This window comes from Muntiacus reevesi, chromosome 1 (assembly GCF_963930625.1).
Source record: "Muntiacus reevesi chromosome 1, mMunRee1.1, whole genome shotgun sequence".
Taxonomy (NCBI): Eukaryota; Metazoa; Chordata; class Mammalia; order Artiodactyla; family Cervidae; genus Muntiacus; species Muntiacus reevesi.
The window spans coordinates 109,762,363-109,775,734 of NC_089249.1; the positions used below are offsets into that span (position 1 = coordinate 109,762,363).

General features: G+C 45.9%; 1 long non-coding RNA gene across 2 annotated transcripts in view; it reads left to right on the top strand.

Annotated features, from left to right (window-relative positions):
- LOC136163343 (uncharacterized) overlaps positions 1 to 13,372 on the top strand; it is a 44,179-nt gene that overhangs the window by 11,870 nt on the left and 18,937 nt on the right. Inside the window, exons 2-3 of one of the 2 annotated variants that reach the window (XR_010662225.1) lie at positions 849 to 944; positions 10,033 to 10,128. This is a non-coding gene — a long non-coding RNA (uncharacterized lncRNA). Of the gene's footprint in view, positions 1 to 848; positions 945 to 6,752; positions 6,910 to 10,032; positions 10,129 to 13,372 lie in introns of those variants that run through there. The other variant, XR_010662226.1, reaches the window with a different exon arrangement.

The window sequence follows — 13,372 nt, forward strand, 5'->3', positions numbered from 1 at the left end:
AGATATGATACATATAATAATAGAAGTATAAACATAGTCATGGGAGAACGGAGGAGGGAACTGAAGTCATCTGCTTGAGGTTACAAAACTAGTACTTGGCAAATCTGGAACTTGTCTAAAGATCTTCTGTGTCTCAAGCCAAGTCCTCTGTCTTGGCGTGACAATATAGCTTTTCCAGAGATGTAAAAACAAAACTCAAGAAAATCACTTAAATCTATCCATATGTTATGGAACAGGCAGAAGTATTAATATAGAAACATGGTTGAAAGGTCAAGAGTAGGATATTAGAAGAGAAGATAAACCCTTGCAGAACAGAAAAAATAAAGATGTCACTGGTTTCAAATCCACCCTTGGGCTGTTCTTGAGGTTTGTGATTATTTTAAGACCCAGGAGGAGTCTGACTTTGAGTTAGAGGAGTAGGAAACAGAAAATTCTTGTGGTTGGGCCAAGTTCCCACTCCTCTCCTGGAAGGGGAGATGCATTCTCCATCCAGGGAGAAGTTTAGGTAAGTAGGAGGAGTGGCCCATGATGCAGGTGAATGTGGAGGAAAGCACAGAAGGCAGCTGGTTCCTGAGAACTGTATCCCAACGGTCAGCTCTTTTCCATCTCACTTCCTCCTCCAAACCTGGACGGAAATATGAAGCCACCATTCACTGGCAGTTACTCATTCTGAAGACAGAAGCTGATTCCAACAAAATGTCATTTCGCAGCTGTTTGCTTCCACTTCTACTTGCCTGCTCCTCCCCGCCTGGCCCCCCCACCACCCTGCCCCAATTCAGACTGAGCTGCTCCTGTGGAGGAGGGCAGCCTGAAGTCCAGGGTCTAAATCATTCCTTTTGTCTTTTCAGGTGGAGACAGCATAATGGGACCCATGTCAGTGACACAGAACACTCTGTCCTCTTAGCCCCAGGCTTTGTCCCCAGGGGAAGGGGCAAGAGGTAAAGGTAAAATCTGGTGGGGTTGTACTGTGTGGAACTGCAAAATCTCAGTGCCAAGATTGGCATCCACCCTCCTGCTTCCTTCTCCTCCACTTCCTTCTCCTCCAGGCTGAGTTACCATCACAGTTATTCTGCCTGGAGCTCCACCATGGCCATAGTTGACTGAACCAGAGCAAACCCCTGACCTGCCTGGGCAAATCACAGCCTTCCTGAGAATTTGGAAATGGGCCTCAGAGACATGGAAAAAGTCCCTCCAAAGGTTCTTTACCTTTGCTTTGTGTTCAAATTGTCCAGGGAATTCAGAAGCGACCCCCGCCCCCGGCTCCACTGCCCCAACACACAAGCATGCACCCACCCCTGATCTGTTTTCGGTATAGCCTGCTTTGCAAAGCCTCAGAGTGCAGCTAGGCACAAGTGTACAGAGAAGCAGACACATGGAGTTTTTTGAGGTGGATCTTCAGAGAGAGACTGGAATGAGAAACTCTCACTCTAGAAAGAGTTAGACAGTGATTTTGACCCATGATAGTTTTCTATTTCTGGATTTCCAGCTCCCTGGGACCTCATTGTAACTCCTGCCCTTGAATCCTCCTTTTAAAATGCTTCTTCTGAAGCTACTCTGAGTACACAATGTACTACAACACAATGAACCTTTACCAAGGCTTTCGCACAGCCCTGCCAACACTGGTCACTGCAACCTACTTATGGTTTTACTATTAATTTATTTCTATTTGTTTATTTTTTTGGTTGCTTGGGGTCTTCATTGCTGCGTGTGAACTTTCTCTAGTTGTGACAATCAGGGACTACTCTCTAGTTGTGGTGTACAGGTTTCTCATTGTGGTGGCTTCTCTCATTGTGGAGCACGGGCTCTAGGCACTGCAGACTTCAGTAGTTGTGGTACACAGGTTTAGTTGCTCCACAGAATGTAGGATCTTCCCAGACAAGGGATCAAAGCCATGTCTCCTCCATTGGCAGACAGATTCTTAACCACTGAACCACCAGGGAAATCCCAATTTGCTTATTCTTCCTCAGAAGCCTCTCTTGCATCTCATCCTTATGGACTTTTCAGTGGGATTCTCATCTTTACCCTCCCTGAGTGGGCTCCCTGGCCTCTTCTCTCTCATCCAGCCTCAACATAAAACAGATCCAATCCACTCACCGTTGAATTTAGCATCCTTTTCTGGTTCTTCATTCAGTTTAGTTCAGTTGCTCAGTTGTGTCTGACTATTTGCGACCCCATGAACCGCAGCATGCCAGGTCTCCCAGTCCATCACCAACTCCCGGCGTCCATCCAAACCCATGTCCATCGAGTCAGTGATGCCATCCAGCCATCTCATATTCTGTCATCTCCTTCTCCTCCTGCCCTCAATCTTTGCCAGCATCAGGGTCTTCTCAAATGAGTCAGCTCTTTAATCAAGTGGCCAAAGTATTGGAGTTTCAGCTTCAACATCAGTCCCACCAATGAACTCTCTAATGATGTTCACCCTGATGTTCACCCAATGAACATCAGTCCTAAAGGACTGATCTCCTTTAGGATGGACTGGTTGGATCTCCTTGCAATCCAAGGGACTCTCAAGAGTCTTCTCCAACACCACAGTTCAAAAGCATCAATTTTTCTGCACTCAGCTTTCTTTATCGTCCAACTCTCACATGACCATGTATAGTCATGTACAGTCCAACTCTCCATACATGACCACTGGAAAAACCATAGCCTTGACTAGACAGACCTTTGTTGACAAAGTAATGTCTCTGTTTTTCAATATGCTGTCTAGGTTGGTCATAACTTTGCTTCCAAGGAGTAAGCGTCTTTTAATTTCATGGCTGCAATCACCATCTGCAGTGATTTTGGAGCACAGAAAAATAAAGTCAGCCACTGTTTCCACTGTTTCCCGATCTATTTCCCATGAAGTGGTGGGACCGGATGCCATGATCTTAGTTGTCTGAATGTTGAGCTTTAAGCCAACTTTTTCACTCTCCTCTTTCACGCTCATTAAGAGGCTCTTTAGTTCTTCTTCACTTTCTGCCATAAGGGTGGTTTCATCTACATATCTGAGGTTATTTAACATTTCTCCTGGCAATCTTGATTCCAGCTTGTGCTTTATCCAGCCCAGCATTTCTCATGATGTACTTTGCATATAAGTTAAATAAGCAGGGTGACAATATACAGCCTTGACGTACTCCTTTTCCTATTTGGAACCAGTCTGTTATTCCATGTCCAGTTCTAACTGTTGCTTCTTGACTTGCATACAGGTTCCTCATTACCCATTAAAAACAACAAAATAGTTCTGTATAAACTGATGTGTAAAAATATCTGCTATGTTACTAACTGGGGACAGGTGGGTGGGAAATGCAGGTTAGTAGGTATAGCATCTTTTAAAATGTGATTTAAATTTGAATACATGAAAATACCTGCAAAAATTTAGGAAATGGGGAGGACATTTGTTAAGCTATTAGCAGAGTTTTCCTTGGTATGGTGATTTTGGATGGGCAAAGAGGACATTTCCTTTGTGTAGTACTTCCTGTAACATTTGATAAAGGATGAGGAGTACAGGTAATTTTTCATTTTTCTATTTTCCTCCAATATATTTTTAGACTGTCCAAGGTCCTTCATATTCTTGCCCCCACCTACTTCCCAGTATCCCCTCCCACACTCTGCTTCACATACCCTCCAACTGTTCTAAACTTTTCACCCTTCCCCAAACTTAGCACCCCCTTTCACGCAACTATGGCATTGCCTGTTCCATGCCTTTTTCCTGAAATGCTTGTATTTCATTCTTCCTCTGAAGTGCTTCTACTTTTCTCTTTTGACTCAGCTCAAATATCACCTCCTCTGAGAAGCCTTCTTGCATGCTTAGTCACTCAGTAGTGTCTGACTCTTTGCAACACCATGAACTGCAGCATGCCAGGCTTCCCCATCCTTCACTATCTCCCGGAGTTTGATCTAACTCATGTCCATTGAGCCATCCAACCAACTCATCCTCTGTCATCCCCTTCTCCTCCTGACCTCAATCTTTCCCATCATCAGGATACTGTAGTGGGTAGCCATTTCCTCCTCTAGGGGATCTTCCAGACCCAGGGATTGAACCTACGTCTCCTGTGTCTCCTACATTGCAGGCAGGTTCTTTACCTGCTGAGCCATCTGGGAAAACTTCTTATACTGATCAATCTCTATCCTACATCAGAGTTAGTTGTTCTGTCCTAAGGACCTCATGGTGCCCTGCCTCTGTGTCTGCTGTAACACCTTGGAATTGTGTTATGATTGATGAGATCACACAATCGCTGCCTTAGTCTCTGAGGTGCACTCCTTGAAGGTGAGGGCTGAGACTTACTCATCTCTGTGTCTTCTGTATGTATTAATGGCAGAGAACAGGACTAATAATGGCTGCACAGAAAATCGTGGTTGATTGAATAAATGGTGAACAGGCTATGCCACACAAGCTAGAGCCGTGATGCAGGGCTGCAGCTTTCCCCCACCTCTACCAGATAAAACCAACTAACCAACTAGGACTCCTGAGCCAGCCTCAAGCACAGAGTTGGTGTTTTTCACCAGCCAGCTGGCTCTGTCACCAAGGTGGGATGGTAATCATTAACGTGACACTTTAAGCATCAGAAAGATTAGAAAGAAAGATGTTTCTAGTGGTTAGTGACTAAGATTAAAATCATGAGGCTATGCCTATTCTGAAAACTGTCAAACTGATGGACCGGAATTGATGTCAGTGTGTGTATTCACTACTCCCTCCCTCCCAGCATCTAGAAAGAATTCTTTAATTGTGCACTCCTGACTTCTCCTCAACTTGGGAAAGATCTTTTTGCTGGGAGAGGAGCCACATCGAGCCATAGAACACGGTCCTGGGGAGAAAGGGAATGGGGGTGGAGGCAGAGGGTAGAGGAGCTTTCTTCAGGGATAGAAGGACAGCCTCTCAGAGCAACTCTGAGCCGAGGAGATGGAAGCGAAAATGTGGATGTTCACGAGTTCCTGTCTTTGTCTAGCTTCTGTAATGACTTGTGTGAGGAACGAGAAAGAAAGAAATTCCTTTTAGATTATATTTTAGCTGTTGTCCTGTACTTCTGAAATGTGACACTGTCCCAAGCCCGACAAAAGAGTTAGTTTTGTAAGATTCTTAGTGGAGGCGAAGGCACTGCAAAAGGATGAAAGCATGCCTTTCACTCAAGGGTTTGCAGCTCCACAGGTGGCTCTGCCAAAGAGAACACAGCCAGCACAGGCAGAGGCAACAGGAGTCCTGGTGTTGTAGCTCTGGCTGCAGGTGAGGAGACAGCCTGGACAGTGAGGCACTGCATGGAGTGGGGGGCGGGGGAGGGCCACCACTCCCTGGGGCTCTTAGGCCAGGGATGTCCAGGAGTCCATGGGGATGCCTGGAGGGAGAAACTCCAGGGAATCTCAGTTTAGAGCCAGGTTACAGCTGGATGTGGTACCCTGGGGGAGCCGGCAACTAGACAGGCTTCCACCCAGACCAGGGATGCCCCAGAAACTGCCAGACCACTGGGTCGTGAAGCCCAATACTGGCAGGTGGTGGCTCTGAGGCAGCTAAGGTTTCTAATATCTCAGCAGTAGTTTACTCAAAGAGAAGCCTCTGGGCTGTACTCAGAATCTCCCCCAAAGTGGCTGCAGATCTTAGGATCAGATGGGGAAGGTCCTGGGCCAAGGCAATTGTTAATGAGACAGTAACACATATGGGTTGTTGTTGCTTAGTTGCTAAGTCGTGTCTGACTCTTTTGTGACCCCATGGACAGGAGCCCGCCAGGCTCCTCCGTCCATGGGATTTTCCAGGCAAGAATACTGAAATGGGTTGTCATTTCCTCCTCCAAGGGATCTTCCTGACTCAAAGATTGAAGCTGAGTCTCTGGCATTGGTTTCCCTGGTGGCTCAGTGGTAAAGAATCTGCCTGCCAATCAGGAGACTCAGATTCAATCCCTAGGTTGGAGAAGGAACCTTCTTCCCTGGAGAAGGAAATGACAACCCACTCCAGTATTCTTACCTGGAATATCCCATGGACAGAGGAGCCTGGTGGGCTACAGTCCCTGGGGTCACAAAGAGTTGGACATGACTTAACAACCAACCAACCAACAACAGCAATAATACCTATGGGTTAATTAACTGTGGAGGGAGGAGCTCATGATCGTGGCAGCCCCTGTTGTCCAGGACTTATTACTGAAAAATTAAGCTTGGCCGAGGGAATAGCAAAGGCAAAGCAAAGTAGCTTGTTTGAAGGAAGGCATCTTAGATGGCAAGCAGTGGGGTGCATTTGACTACAAAAGCCAGAAGGTCTGATGTAGAGGTCTTGCCCACTGCTGACACTTTAAATGATATTGGACTCTCAGTTTTCACATGTGAAAAACAAGATCGTCCATATTTTGTCCATGAGAGTGTTTGGCACACAGTGTGCATTCACTCATTTATTCAGTGTATAAAAACACCGAGCACTTGGTACGTGCCAGGCAGTAGATTGGGCACTGCGGACACAGGCGAGCTGGTAGATGTGGCCGCTGTCTTCGTGGGGCTTACGTTCTACTGGAGCAGTCAGAATGCTGGTTGAGTCTGGGTCCTTCACTGCCTACCCGCTCCTGGGGCACCTTTCTGTGGAATGGGCTTCAGCTGGTACTTTTAGAAATGGTTAGCAGGGAAGGGAGGACTCAGAACAGCATATTTTAGGACCGACAGGGAAACGAAGTCGATCCAGCCATAACTGTCTTCTCCAGAATAAGGGGTTTGTGGAGAAGCTGAAGAGGTTCCACGATAAAAACCAGGAAACGATTACAATCTCCTCCCAGCCGTTTCCAAGAAAACCATCCTTTTCCAGGCTGACAACAACAGCAAAGATAATCACACCAACATTTTAACAGTTCTTCTGAATCAGTAGGATATTCAACAGGCCACTTCTACAGAGTGACCAGAAAGTTGGAAAAGAGGACCACAGAGGAAAAATTAAAAGAACTGCGATGATCTGTTGTAAAGGTAAAAGCACTGTTTTGTTGTTTGTTGTTTAGTTGCTAAGTGTGTCTGATTCTTTTGTGAGCCCATGGACTGCAGCCCACCTGGCTTTTCTGTAGTGGTGTTTCAGTTGAGGCTATCTGTCTATTTACACACTTCTTTTCCCTCTCTATAGAAAACTCTTTAAATACAATATGTTTCTGTTGTGGTGGGAATTTTTGAAGTGAGAGATAGGGAAGGACTTCCTGACTCCAAGAATGGTTAGGTGCCAGCTGAGTAGAGGGTTATAGAATGAGATCAGCCCTCTTACATTGAGAAAACAGACTTGGCCCATGTGAATGCTTGCTATCAGATTCTGTCCTTCAAGACCCAGTCTCATTTGTTATTATCTCTGGTGTGTAAGCAAGACCCGACAACTGCAGGCTGAAGGGGCTTCAATCCATTTAAAGCCTCTCTCTCTCGTCTCCTTTTGAGCCTCCAGCCCATCTTGCCCAAGAGGCTGATCTTTAGGAGCTGTGTGAGGGCTCCTTGCCCTGGGCTTGACCTGGGTTTAGCCAGTGGGAAGCACCACCTTGGGGTCCTCCAGGTAAGCTGGAGGAAATCGAGGTGGGTTGTCTCTCCAACCCCAACTCGATGGTTTGACACCTGCTAAGTTCATTCGTGGAGGCTGCAGCTCTCATTGGATGGCCTTTCCTACAGCTATGGTTCTCACTGGGTTCAGGGCAGTGCTCCCCCATCACATCTTCATGTCTAGAGGTGGTAACAGGCTGTTGCCAAGCCTGGACTTAACTTAGCCCTGCTCAGACCTTTCTAAAGAGTCCTTTAACAAACCCTTCTTAGTCATCTCTTTAAGTGTATGTACCATCTGTCTCCAGCTGGAATTCTGACTCATACACTCTGAATTATACTTGAAGAATTTCTGAAATTTCATTAAACATTTATTTTAACAAAAGTGTTTGAGCAAGTACTTTATACAAGTGACAAATACTGAAAGACTTAATAATATCTAAATGTTTTGAGTGTGCCAGTTAATGGACTAAACAATTTATATAATTTAATCATCATGATAATTTCGTGGTGACATATTTTTAAACCACTTTTCAGGTATGGAAAACAGTGTTCCTTGTAATTAAGTAGGGGAGGCAGGATTCGTTCCCAGATGGGTTTCATTTTCAAACTTATAAACTTCTTCTCTTTATGGTCTCTTAAATACAGTGATAATTATGATAGGATATTCAGAGAAATGAAAAACATAGGAGGAGGGAGGAATTCATATACTAAGAGTTGGATACAGAAAACTACACTCTTTTTTCAAACTTGAAGACTAGTAGGAGGGCAAACCTACACAGACAGTGTATTAGATGATAAGTGTATCAGATGAATTAGGGGTGGGAGAAGAGGATTTATACAAGGGTATTATGTGCAGTGATATGTTAGCAAGTGGTCCCCATCCTTCCAAAAGACTGAGTTACAGTGTTTACCAATCTCTGTGATGTAAATATTCCCATCATAGCTCATGTCAAGCCACTAATATGGCATCACTGAATGGGATGTGGGGAAGAGAAGTGCAGAATTGGCTCTTGAGAGCAGATACAGACCTGTTACTGTGCATCACTGTGTTTATGTGTAAGCGTGGGGAGTCAGAAAATAGCATGTGTGTTTGGGGTACTCTAGGCTGGTAGGATCTGCAAGAGCAAGAGGAACAAGTGGCAGGGGGAGGTGGAATTGGGGACAAGGCTGAGAAAGGAGAGGAGAAAGAAAAGACCATGGGAGAGGGCTCTGGCTGAAAGGTTGGAGCTGCACTGTCCAATCTGGTACCCACACATTGCTACTGATTGTGTGAAATGTGTCTGGTCCAAATGAGGGTGTGCTGTTAGTGTAAATTATACACTAGATTTCAAAGACTTTGTGTGTGTATGATTCATATATAACTATATATATAAATCTCAATATCTCTTGTGTGGATTACATGTTAAACCACATATTAATATTTACAATTAATTTTACCTGTTTTCTCTTTACTTTTAAAAATGTGGCTACTAGAGAAAGCCAAACTACCTGTGTGGCTCACAATCTATTTCTTATAGACAGCTTTGGGTCAGAGAATTTGGTCTTTATTCAACAGGCAATGGAGAGTCTTAGAAGAGTTTTAAACAGATGTGGTCTGTTTCCCATAAAGATCCATCCAGTGTGATGTGGAGCCTGCTGAGCCCAGGCCAGATGAAGCAGACTTGAGAGTTCAGGCAGAGGGACGTGGCCCTGAAGGAGGGAGAGGAGTGGGAATGAGGCAGGAGAGAGCAGATTGGATGGGACAGCTGATTACATGTGGAAGCTTGAGGGTGATGGACCACTGTCTAGATGGAGTGATATTAACAGAGACTAAAGGACAGGAGGGATGACAGTTTCTTGGGGGGAGATGTTGAGTCTGGGGTGCCAGGGAACTTTCAGGTGTCCAGCAGGCAAGTGGGTACAGGGATCTGGAATCTTGGTAGCACCATCTGCAAACTGTATTCCGAATCAACTGTCTCCCACCACCTCTACTGACACCACCCCATCAAACCACCATAATATCCTACCTGGGTTATCACTGCAGCCTCCTGATATCTGACGCGTTGGCCTTGCTTTTCCTCAAGTCTCAATCTACAGGCAGAGTTATCTTGTTGAGAGCACACAGGAACATGGCATGCCTCCCCTCAAAGTCTTCTGATGAATTCCATGGCTCTCAGGGTTCATACCCCTATGTACAATGGCTTAAGGCCCTATGCGACCTGGCTCTGAGCCCCACCGCCATCGCCCTCGGTAACTCTGCCCTAACCACATGGGGTCCCTCACTATTCCTGGGACTCACCAAGAATCCTCTTTGCCTCAAGCCTTTGAACTTGGTGCTCTTCCCCGTGGATATCTTAGGAGACGTCTCCCTCACCTCCTTCAGGTCTTGACTCAGCTACCCCTTCTTTGTGAAGCCTTCCTGCTCACCCCATTTAAAATGACACCCCACTCTTTCTTTCCCTTCTTTATTTCATCAGCTCCTACCACTATTGATCATACTATAAATGTTACTTATTTATCATATTTTATGTCTGTGTCCCTCATTAAAATGTAAGCTCCTTAAAGCAGAAATTTTCTCTATTTTATTTTCTTCTGCAGTCAAGAAACTGGAATGGTTCCTGGCACATAGTAGATACTGAAATAATATTTGTTAAATAAATGAATGAACTGTAGAAGACCAGGAAGACCAATGGGGTGAGTACATAAGACCTAGAAACAGACATGCCCTTGGAATTTGAGCTTTGACACTAGTCATTGTGACCCTGGGTTGGTTATTTAACATCTCTGAGCCTTAATTTCTCATGTATGAAATGGAGACATTAATAGTACCTCCCATAAAAGATCATTGTAAGGATGCATCCAGTCAAGAAATATTTATGGGCCCACTCCTGTGTGCCAGGAGCTGTATTTAAATGGAGATTAGATGAGAGAATTTATAGAAGAGTTGACAAGGTGTCTCCCATATTGCAAACCCTCCTGACACTGGCAGGGGAAAGAGTGGTAGGCAGTCAGGAGACAGGGCTGAGCTGGGAGTGAGTGTACTGGCCCAGGGGGAGTGAGCAGAGTGTGGGTGAGGGGAGGGGACTGTGCTGACCTTGCTGAATTCACAGGGCTGAACCCCGTGAGGGGGAGCCAGGAAGCAGGCTGGACTCTAAAGACTGGGTAGGGAGTGGAAGGGGAATTCTGGTGTCATCATCAGCATACCAGTGCCAAAATCCAAAATTGCAGACACAGGCTCTCCCTTAAGTGATGAGTCATCCCTCCCGGGAGAAATGACACCATGGGGGCCCCCCTGTGAGGAACCACGGGCCATGAGAAGAACACAGTGACTTGTCCGGGTCCCACTGACTTCTAATGGGATTAGGGTTGGAGGCCCAAGTCCCCTGCCTCACTATCTGAAAATCCCATGAAAGAGCCGGAGTCTCATTCTGGGCAGCAGTGGACAATGGCTCTTTGTCACCAGCCAGTGAAGAGCAAGTGAGAGCAATGATGAGGGCAGAGGTCTGAGGGGTCTGTGCCTGTGGGGGTCTCAGATGGCATGGAGAGGAGGGTCAAGGCAGGGAGGTCACAGTCAAGCAAGATGAGCACGTGAAAGACTAGGGGCCTTGCCTGTTCCCTCTGGACCCAGCATGGCTCTGGCCCTGGCTGCCCTGGGCTGAGACTTGCTTTGGCCTTCCTGGTGGATTATTCTGGAGGCCTTCGCAAGGAAGTCTGGAAGAAGCCCCTCCCCTGCCTTCATGTCCAGGCCCCAGGATGAGGGAGCCCAGGATGGGAGTTTTTTCAATCACACGAGCCTCTCAGGCACTCTGGCTCCTTTGGTGCCCAGGAGGCTGTGCCACACGGCCGACAACATGAAGCAGGGGCCCCAACACGCTGTGGGAGGACCGGGCTGAGAAGCAAATCCTGAGGTGGAGCTTCTAGCTTTCCACCCATGTAAATAGAAACCACAACTGCAAAGCTCAGTGTATGCCTTCCTCTAGCCCTCAGTAATGTATGTTACGTAAGAGGCGCCTGCAACTCAACAAATCATTACAAAATGAATCCTATGTAACCATCGCCTGGGATTCCCAGGTGGCTCAGTGGTAAAGAATCCACCTCCAAAGCTTGAGACGCAGAAGATGTGGGTTTGTTCACTGGTCAGGAAGATCCCCTAAAGAAGAAAATGGCAACCCACTCCAGTATTCTTGCCTGGAAAATCCCACGGACAGACAAGCCTGGCAGGCCTAATGTGCATAGGGTCGCAAAGAGTCAGACACGACTGATGGACTGAGCATGCATGCAGCCACCACCTAAGTCATGAGGGAACCTTGGCCATCTCCGCTTCATCCCTTTCTAATATCGATCCCTTTTCTTCCCTAAAGGTAAGTACTATGCTGACTTCCGAAGCAATCATTCCCACGTGCTTTTGTGTGTTTTTTACAAGGCAGCATAATGCAGTGGTAAGAACATGGATTCTGAGGACAGAAGGTGTCCATTCACTGCTTGGTTCCTCTACTCACCTTCTGCATATCCTTGGGTAGAATACTTTATCTCTCTGTGCTCACTTTCTTTGTCTGTGATGTGAAGATTATGACAGAATGAAGGCCCATGAGGCTGTTTAAAAGATTAACTCTGAGCTGATATGTGTGTGGTGCTTGTGACAGTACCTTGGGTAGTATGGGTGCTCTTTTTAGCATGCGTGCTAAGTTGCTCCGTCGTGTCTGACTCTTTGTGACCCCATAGACTGTTAGCCCACCAGGCTCCTCTGTCCATGGGATTCTCCAGGCAAGAACACTGGAGTGGACTGCCATTTCTTTCTCCAGGGGATCTTCCTGACCCAGGGATCAATCCCATGTCTCCTGCATTGGCAGATGTGTTCTTTACCACTAGTGCCACCGAGGAAGCCCCACTCTTTGTAGTGTATCACCTAAATATACACCCTTAGCAAATATGGTCTAGTTTGCTAGTTTTTTCTTAAACTCTGTGCTAATGAAGCATACTCTAAAACCAACCAATAAATAAACCAAATAGATAAGTACAAACCCTATATAATGGAAGCAGCAATGATGGTGGAAGGGAAAAGGAATATGCTAGTGGCTGAAGTTCTGGAAATAGGAGGATGGGCTGGGGCATGGGGATAAGAGCACACAGAGGTGGCATAAACAGATCATGGGGATTTATTTATGCACTCAGCAAAGGGGTGTAACTGAGCATGTTACGGAGTCTATGCTCATACTGCTCATTGCAAGACAGGCCAGTGAGTCCAGTTGCTGGGGCAAGGAATAGTGGCTTTATTCAGAAAGCCAGCAAACTGAGAAGATGGTGGATTAGTGTCCCAAAGAACCTTCTTACTGAAGTTAGAATTCAGGTTTCTTTTATACTAAGAGTGGAGGGTATGTGATTGGTTGCTACAAACTTCTTGGCATGGAAATCCTTTGTTCTTGCTGCTGTTTACATAGGTCAGATCACAATATTCCTGTAAACCTCCAACAAGACAAATGTTATTCTCTGTTCTGTCACTTTTAATTTCTGTGTGAATGGTTATACCATTCATATATTATACCATTTCTAAATGAAGCATTATACTTTGAAGGTTAGATCCTTGAGAACCGGCTATCCTGTATATTTCAGGCTATAGGCAACATTTTGTATTTGTAGCAAAAGCAATAGAATACAAAGGCTAAAGTAAAAGGATCTGATCCAATATGGAGTCACATGTGTTCTTCCCTATTACAAGAGAACACAGCCTGGATTCAAGGTGTGGGAGGGGCTCTGGAGAGTGAGTCAACCTGTCCCTCCTCTCCCACCACCAGCACCCAGCGTGGTCCTTGTGAGTTTACCCTGCCTCCTTCACAGTGCATTCTGCCTCTGATCACTTGCCGTCACACTTCTCTCCCAGTTTCAGGGTCTGGGAGCAGGTCTCTGCCCTGACAGTAGATGTTTCAGCTTTGATGCAACC